Source organism: Mobula birostris, chromosome 11 (genome assembly GCF_030028105.1).
Source record: "Mobula birostris isolate sMobBir1 chromosome 11, sMobBir1.hap1, whole genome shotgun sequence".
Classification (NCBI taxonomy): Eukaryota; Metazoa; Chordata; class Chondrichthyes; order Myliobatiformes; family Myliobatidae; genus Mobula; species Mobula birostris.
This window is the reverse complement of record NC_092380.1, coordinates 114,275,456-114,284,281: the sequence shown is the minus strand read 5'-3', so window position 1 is coordinate 114,284,281 and position 8,826 is coordinate 114,275,456.

The window sequence follows — 8,826 nt, the reverse complement described above, 5'->3', positions numbered from 1 at the left end:
AGAAGGCCATGGAAGAAAGGGAATGAGGAAGAACACCACAGAGGGAGTTGATCAGTAGGTAAGAAGATAAGGTGAGAGAGGGAAATAGGAATGGAGGATGGTGAAGGGTGTGGGGGGGCAATTACTAGAAGTTTGAGAAATCGATGTTCATGCCATCAGGTTGGAGGCTACCCTGACAGAATATAAGCTGTTGCTCCTCCAACCTGAGTGTGGCCTCATCGCAACAGTAGAGGCGGCCGTGGACTGACATTTCAGAATGGGAATGGGAAGTAGAACTGAAATGGGTGGCTACTAGGAGATCCTGCTTTTGGTGGTGGACGGAGCGTAGATGCTCAGTGAAGTGGTCTCTCAATCTACATTGGGACCCACTCATATACAAGAGGCAACACTGGGAGCTCCGAACACAGTATATCACCCCAAAAGACCCACAGGTGAAGTGTAACCTCACCTGGAAGGACTGTTTGGGGCCCTGGATGGTAGTGAGGGAGGAGGTGTAGGGGCAGATGTAGCACTTGTTCTTTTTGCAAGGGTAAGTGCCAGGCGGAAGATCAGTGGGAAAGGATGAATGGACAAAGGAGTCATGTAGGAAGCGGTCCCTGTGGAAACCGGAAAGACAAGGGAGGAAAAGTTGTGCTTGATGATGGGAGCCTGTTGGAGATTGCAAAAGTTACAGAGAATTATGTGCTGGACGCGGAGACTAACAGGGTGTTCGGTGAGGAGAGGAGGAACCGTATCCCTGGTATTGAAAGGTCAAGGACATATTTACAGAAGAGTATCTGAAAAGGGCCAGTGACATCATGAAGGATCCCACCCACCCTGCTCATAGACTGTTGTCCCACTCCCATCGGGGAGAGGCTACCGAGCATCCACACCAGGTCAACCAGACTCAAAAACAGTTACTTTCCACAGCAGTAAGGTTGATCAACACCTCCACCCACTAACCCACCCTCCACACCCACAACCAGTACTACTTTATTATTTCCTGCCAGTCACCTTGTGTACAGACATTCCTGCATCGAGCATCAGTTTATGGACAGACAACCAATCTATTGGTTTTATATTAAGTGCTTTTATTTATTGTGTTTTTATTCTATTCTTTAGCATAATGTTTTTTATGGCTACATTGGATCTAGAGTAACAATTATTTCACTCTCCTTCACACGTGTACTGACAAATGACAATAAACAATCTTAAATCTGGAATCTTGAATCCTAAATATTTTGGGATCATGGTTCCCAGTCTGACCACAACAGTTGCAGTTTAGATACTGACCACCAGGTGGTGCACATGTGCCACCTGCAGGAACATTCCCTTTAAATCATTCCCCTTCCCACTGAATCCCGCTCTGCGGCAAATCCCACTTCCCAATTTTAACTACTGTACTGTCAAGAGGTGGTACTGGGGGGGCGGTCACACTGTGGGAGGGAGTGGTACTGAGGGAGGGTCACACTGTGTGAGGGCTGGTACTGAGGGAGGGTCACACTGTGGGAGGGGTGGTACTGAGGGAGGGTCACACTGTGGGAGGGGTGGTACTGAGGGAGGGTCACACTGTGGGAGGGAGTGGTACTGAGGGAGGGTCACACTGTGGGGGGGTACTGAGGGAGGGTCACACTGTGGGAGGGGTGGTACTGAGGGAGGGTCACACTGTGTGAGGGCTGGTACTGAGGGAGGGTCACACTGTGGGAGGGGCGGTACTGAGGGAGGGTCACACTGTGTGAGGGGTGGTACTGCGGGAGGGTCACACTGTGGGAGGGGTGGTACTGAGGGAGGGTCACACTGTGGGAGGGGTGGTACTGAGGGTGAGTCACTGTGGGAGGGGTGGTACTGAGGGAGGGTCACACTGTGGGAGGGGTGGTACTGCAGGAGGGTCACACTGTGGGAGGGGTGGTACTGAGGGAGGGTCACACTGTGGGAGGGGTGGTACTGAGGGAGAGTCACACTGTGGGTGGGGTGATACTGAAGGAGGGTCAGACTGGGACGGGTGGTACTGAGGGAGGGTCACACTGTGGAGGGATGTGATATTGAGGGAGGGCCACACTGTGAGAGAACTGGCACTGCGTGAGATTTTTAGATTCTGATACTTTTGCAGTTCAAAGGTTTTTTGGAAGTCAAGAATCAGGCATAAATCTTCCTACTAACAATCGTTTACAGGAGCAACAAAGATGAGCCGAGGGAAAGTCTCATACTCCGACTAGAGATAACAATTCACAGGGAGTGATACTTGCTACTGAAAATACACGGACAACTGTATAGTAATTACTGGAAATTTTACTGAACAATTACACGCATGTGCAGTAGTTCAAGTTCAAATTGAAGTTTAATTGTCATTCAACCATTCCTGAATACATGCGTAAATCCAAATAAAGTCCAAATCCCCAGTGTTCCATTGGGGCCAAGGTACAAACTCAACCCCAGCAGTCACACCCAGCATGGATATATATATATATAGACATCCGTCAGTCTCGTGAGACCATGGATAGATAGATAGATAGATAGATAGATAGATATTATATATATATATATATAGATATAGATAGATATAGATATATATATAGGCATCTGTTACTCTCATGGGACCATGGAGAGATATATATATATAGACATCTGTCACTCGAGAGAGACCATGGATATATATATATATATATATATATAGGCATCCGTTACTCTCGTGAGACCATGGATAGATATATATATAGATAGATAGATATATATAGATATATATTATATATAGGCATCTGTTAGTCTTGTGAGACCATGAATTTGCGCCTTGGAAGCTTTCCAGGGCGCAGGCCTGGGCAAGATTGTATGGAAGACCAGCAGTTGCCTATGCTGCAAGTCTCCCCTCTCCACGACACTGATGTTGTCCAAGGGAAGGGCACTAGGGCAGATACAGCTTGGCACCAGTGTCGTCGCAGAGCAATGTGTGGTTAAGTGCCTCGGCTGAGGCTCGAACTAGCGACCTTCAGATCACTAGTCCGAACTGTACTGAAAAAAGTACAAATTACTTGTAATTACAGGTACTCAAAGTAGGCAAAGGTGAGTAAGTCATTAAAATGTGGTTTTGTTGTCAGTGAAGATGAAGATCATGATTTACAGTGGGATCTTGATCAGGGGAGTAAGGCGGCGGCAGTAGTACAGTATGTCAAATAGAGCTTAATTCATTAAGTGTATGGGGTGTCCAGGGAGGGTCAGCATTGCTGGTGAAGGGGCTTGTCATGTGCACTCTGGGGCAGCTCACTCACCTTCGGACCCCACTGGACACTCAGCTCTCACCTGTGACCCCAAGTAACTGTGACCCCCGTACACAGCTTCAATAGGTGGTTTAAACCAGGTGAGGGTAGCCAGTGGGCTTCATACCATAAGGCAAAGGAGCAGAATTAGGCCATTCGGCCCATCATCTGCTCAGCCATTTGATGCATTGGTGATTCATTTTGCTCCCTTTCTCCTGCCTTCTTCCTGTAAACTTTCATGCTGCGACTTACCGAACCTGTCAACATCCTCCTGATATCTACCCAGTGACGTGGCCTCCACAGCTGCCTGTGGCAATGACTTCCACACATTCACCACCCTCTGGCAAAAGAAATTCCTCCTTATCTTTGTTATAAATGGACATCCCTCTATTCTGAGGTTGTGCCCTCTACCTTACTATAAGAAACATCCTCTCTACCTCCACTCTATCAATAGGTTTCAATGAGATCCTCCCTCATTCTTCTAAATTCTAGCAAGGACAAGAATCAGACTTCCAGTGAGGCCTCACCAGTGCTTTATAAAGCCTCAGCATTATATCTGTGCTTTTATATTCTAGTTCTCTTGAGATGAATGCTAACATCACATTTGCCTTCCTCACCACAAACCCAACCTGCAAATTAACCTTTAGGGAACCCTGCACAAGGACTCCCTCCTCAATTTGCACCTCGGGTTTTTGAACTTTCTCCCTGCTTAGAAAACAGCCTACACTTTTACTCTTTCCACCAAAGTGCACGACCACACACTTCCCAACACTGTCTTCCATTTGTCACTTCTTTGCCCATTCTCCCAATCTGCTTCTTTGCCTCCTCAACACTACCTGCCCCTCCACCTATCTTAGTATCGTCCGCCCACTTGGCCACAAAACCACCAATTCTGTCATGCAAATCAGTGACATAACGTAAAGAGATGTGGTCCCAACACCGACTCCTGTGGAACACCACTGGTCACCAGCAGCCAGTCAGAAAAGGCTCCCTTTATTCCCACTCTTCACCTCCTGCCAGTCAGCCAATGCTTTCTCCATGCTAGTACCTTTCCTGTAAAACCATGGGCTCTGAGCAGCCTCGTGTGTGGCATCTTGTCAAAGGCCTTCTGAAAATCTAAGAACACATCGTGCACTGATTCTCCTTTGTCTGTAGTCATATTACCCCGCTATGTCTGTCCTAGCACGCAAAGACGGCTTCACTGGACTGGGTGGATGAGATTTACAGTGAGATCCAACGGCCAGGAATGAGGTTCTGCAGCACTTCATGGAGACCGACAGGAATGACAAGGCACAGAAGTCACCATCATTTGCTCCAACCAAAGCGGACCCCAGTTGGTGACGACTACTTCTACTATTAGACGTGGACTTCCGAGCTCGAGAGAGATACTGCCCCGCTTAAACAACTTTTCAACTTTGAAAACTCTCCTGCATAGTTTCACTGGCATTGTTGGAGACGACAGACAACCAACGTTTTGGGAAGACAGGTTGATTTTGGACTTTTACTGTGAACAGCCTGGCCCTGAGGAATGTTGTAGACTGAAGGACCTAGGAGTAAATGGTAGAGAGGGTGAAGAAGGCTTTTCGCATGCTAGTCTTCATCAGTCAGAGCTCTGTCTAGAAGCTGGGATGTTATATTGCAGTTGTACCAGACACACTCAGGATATTGTGCTCACATTTGGCCAGCCTGCTATAGGAACAGCCTGGAAAGAGTACTTTGCAACTGTTTTTGTTAGTGGAGGGGAATGAGGGGTGGCCTTATAGAGGTATATAAAATTATGAGGAGTTACTTACCTCTGTCAGCTCTGCTGGGGCATAGGCTGCCAATAGTAGCTCTCCAGAATCCTTTGTCCTGGGCCAGTCTTTCAAGGTGTTCCCACGTGTAGCCCATCTTCAAAAATCATTCCTCTCCAACAGATGAGGTCTTTGGAGCTTCTGTTGGTGTTTCTGTAACTGTTTTTTTTATGCTATGCCCTATGCCAGCTCTCCTCTTTTCACAGCCAGGCCTGGGACCGTCCTTGGTGGAGTTATAGATCAGGCTAGGAACTGATAACTTATGGGATAGGTGTAAGGTGAGAACTTTATTAGGAACCAGAGGATGGTCTGAATATGGAATGAGCTACCAGAAGAAGTGATTGAGGAAGGTACATTAATGACATTTAAGAGCACTTTGACAGGTAGAGGGATAGAAAAGTTTCTGACTGAACATGGGCAAATGGGACCAGCTAAGATAAAGAATCTCGTTCAGCATGGACTAGTTGAGCAGCTTCTGAGCAGATTCCCTGTGCTCTCACTTTGATTAGACTCCTGTTTCCCAACATCTAAACTTTTGTAGCGCATTTTCTTTTACTGAGGTTACCACTGAAGTGAAACCATTTGGACTCATCTACATTACCCAAAGGGCCTGTAATGTACTATTCTATGTTCTCTACTGAAACCACCCGCTGGTTGGGGTTGGCCATGGATGTTGTCTCCTCACTGTCTACAAGCCAGTTGCCCATGTAACAGCAAACCTCTCCCCCTGCACCACACACACACACAGCTGATGAATCCAAAGGAACAGCAGAGACTGATACAATTTGGCACCAGCGGCGTCGCAGGAGCTGCCAGACAGTGTAGAACTCAACACAGGACTCCAGATGAACCGCCAAACATGGCTGGTGAACCCCATCTGCCCAGACTCACCTACAAGGGTTTATCGAATTCCTCACGAGCTCTGGCCGGCTCACAGGGGCAGTGGACAGGTTGCTGGTTAGTGACGCTGAGGCCTGGATGTAGAACCCAGGAATTCCATCAAACGCCACTACAGTGACCTGGCCATGATGATTCACAACTGACTTGCTCCACAGAAGAGAGGGTCATGGTTGATGGGACTCATTCTGACTGGAGGTCTGTGAATTCAGAATCTGAATCAGATTTAATATCACTGGCTTACGTCATGAAATTTGTTGCTTTGCAGCAACAGTACATAATAAAAAACAATTAAAATAATATATAAATACATTAGTGCAGAAAGAGCAAACACTGCCATAGTGTATACAGGTTCACTGATCATTCAGAAATCTGGTGGCGGAGGGGAAGAAGCTGTTCCTTAAATGTTGTATGTGAGTCTTCAGGCCCCTGTATCTCCTACCTGATGGTAGCAATAAGAAGAGGGCATGTCCTGGGTGATGGGGGTCCGTAATGATGGCTGCCACCTTTCTGAGGCATTGCCATTTGAAGATATCTTTACTAGTGTCCATAATGGTTTGAGTTTACAATTTTCTGATCCTGTGCAGTGGCCCCTCCATTCATATAAATGACTTGGGTAAAATATAGATGGATGAAATAGAAATATCAAAGGGTAGTGAGAAATGGGAGAGTTTAATCTGACTAAAAGTGAGGTTGTATTCTGAGAGATCAAATGCAAAATGAACATATTATAGGATTTCTAAGTGTTGAAGAATAGAGGGACAAAAGGGATCAAATCCCTGAAATTGGCTACACAGGCATAGGGCACAATAGGGCACAAGGAAGTAGGGTTACAAAGAGAAAATCTGCAGATGCTGGATTCCGAGCAACACGCACAAAATGCACAGCTCTATGGAAAAGAGCAATTGACGTTTCAGACCGAGACCTTTCATCTGCAGATGCTGGATTCCGAGCAACACGCACAAAATGCACAGCTCTATGGAAAAGAGCGATTGACGTTTCGGACCGAGACCCTTCATTAGACTGGAAGGTAGGGTTAGGTTAGTGAAGTTAGTGCAAGTCAGCTCCAGCAGACTGTGCAGGTGGGATCAACAGTAAGATCCAAAGTCCAGGAAGGCAGTACTGCAATGCTTCATGAAGTGCAAAGCCACAGTAGTCATAGATATCTATTGCAAACAAGGAAAACCCCAATTTATGACGACTACTTGTACCACTGGACCCAGACTTCCAAGGTCAAGAGTGGAACTGCCCCAGTGCAACAGCTTTTCCACTTTAAATACTCTCCCACAGGTCTCCTGTCATTGTAGGCTATGACAGACAACAAAGGAAGTACAGGACATGCCTTTTCGTGGAGGCAGTTAATTCTAGAGGAAGAAAATTATGGTACAGCTTTATAAAGCTCAAGTTAGCCCACATCTGGAGTATTGCATTCATATCTTGTTGTAACATTACAGGAAGGAACTGGAGGCTTTGGAGATGGAGTAAGAGAGGCTGAACCAGAGAACTGCCTGGAAGATGATATGTAGTATGATAGGTTGGACAAACTTGGGTTGTCTTCTCTGGAGCAGCCAGGGGCAAGGAGAAAGCAAACAGGTTTATAAGAAGCATTAACAGTTGGCATCCTTTCTCCCCAGGGTAAAGATAGCACCAGCACACAACGCAACCAGATGCGACATCCTCCAGACAGTTCACAAAACTACTTTTATATTTATTTATTTCAAATGTGGTTCTGCTACTGTTGCAGTCTGAGATCGACATTTGTGGTGTTTATGGGCCGATTAAACTATCCCACATTTTGCTGTCTCCGAGAGGATTCCATGAGGACAAAAAGCCACTACTCTTCGCTGATTAAGGTGTCCAAGATTGAAATTGAGGAGTGGGCAGAAGACACGCAGGTGTTCAGCACCGTCTACCAGCCCCTTACCCACTGCTGCCGGAAAATGGTGTCCGCATGTGATGGTTTCTCTCTCTCCCCAAACCCCTTCTCATCCACTGCTCCTGGAGGAAAAGTCGCTGCATTCAGATGGTCCCCTTGGCTCACTGCTGCTGGAGAATTGTACTAGAGTCCTGGGTCTTCGGCAAGGTTTGTGGATTGGACTCTAGTTCTCTTCATGATTCAGGTTCCTTTTCCATTGCTATTTTGCTCGAGGTGGCCTGCAGATAATGAACACAGCACTAGACTGAACTGTGTTCAATATGCCTGGACTCCAGATTTTGCACTTAGCACTTTTTTTGTCATTTGCACAATTTGTTTTTGTTTCGCTTGTTTGTGGGGTTTGGTGTTTGATTTTCTTTGAACACGGCCAGGGCTTTCTTCGATTCATGGCTTTTTGTGGCAAGATGAATCTCATTTGATGATAAATGTCCTCTGAATCATTAACACTTAGAAAGCATGTATTTAAGGTGAGAGGGAAGGGCAAGTTTAAAACAAAATTACAGTGGGTGCCAGGGATGGTAATGGAGGAAAATATGGTAATGTTTGAGTCTCTAGGGTAGACACATTTATTTGCAGATTGCAACACCATAGGCATTTCTAGACACAAGACTGTATTGTAAATGAGTCTGTGGCAATATCACCTTCATTTTTCACCAGATGATCAACTCTTCGTGCAAGACACCAAGGCTTCACACTGCTTACAGGTTTAAAACAATTTGAAGCAGAAATCAGGTTTTTGATGTTAGGAATTTTAATGTCAATGCCAAGCAAATGTCTTCATTAAATTGCAATCCCTACATTAAAATACATTCAAAAAGATCTGATCTTAATCATTTTTCCCTTGTTCCTAACCTTGGCAAACATGCAAAATTGGCAAATGCAAACACTGAGCACAGCCTTCTGTATCTCTGTTAAACAAGCTGGAACTGGAAAGCAAAATGCACCAACCATGGAAATGCAGTTCAAACAG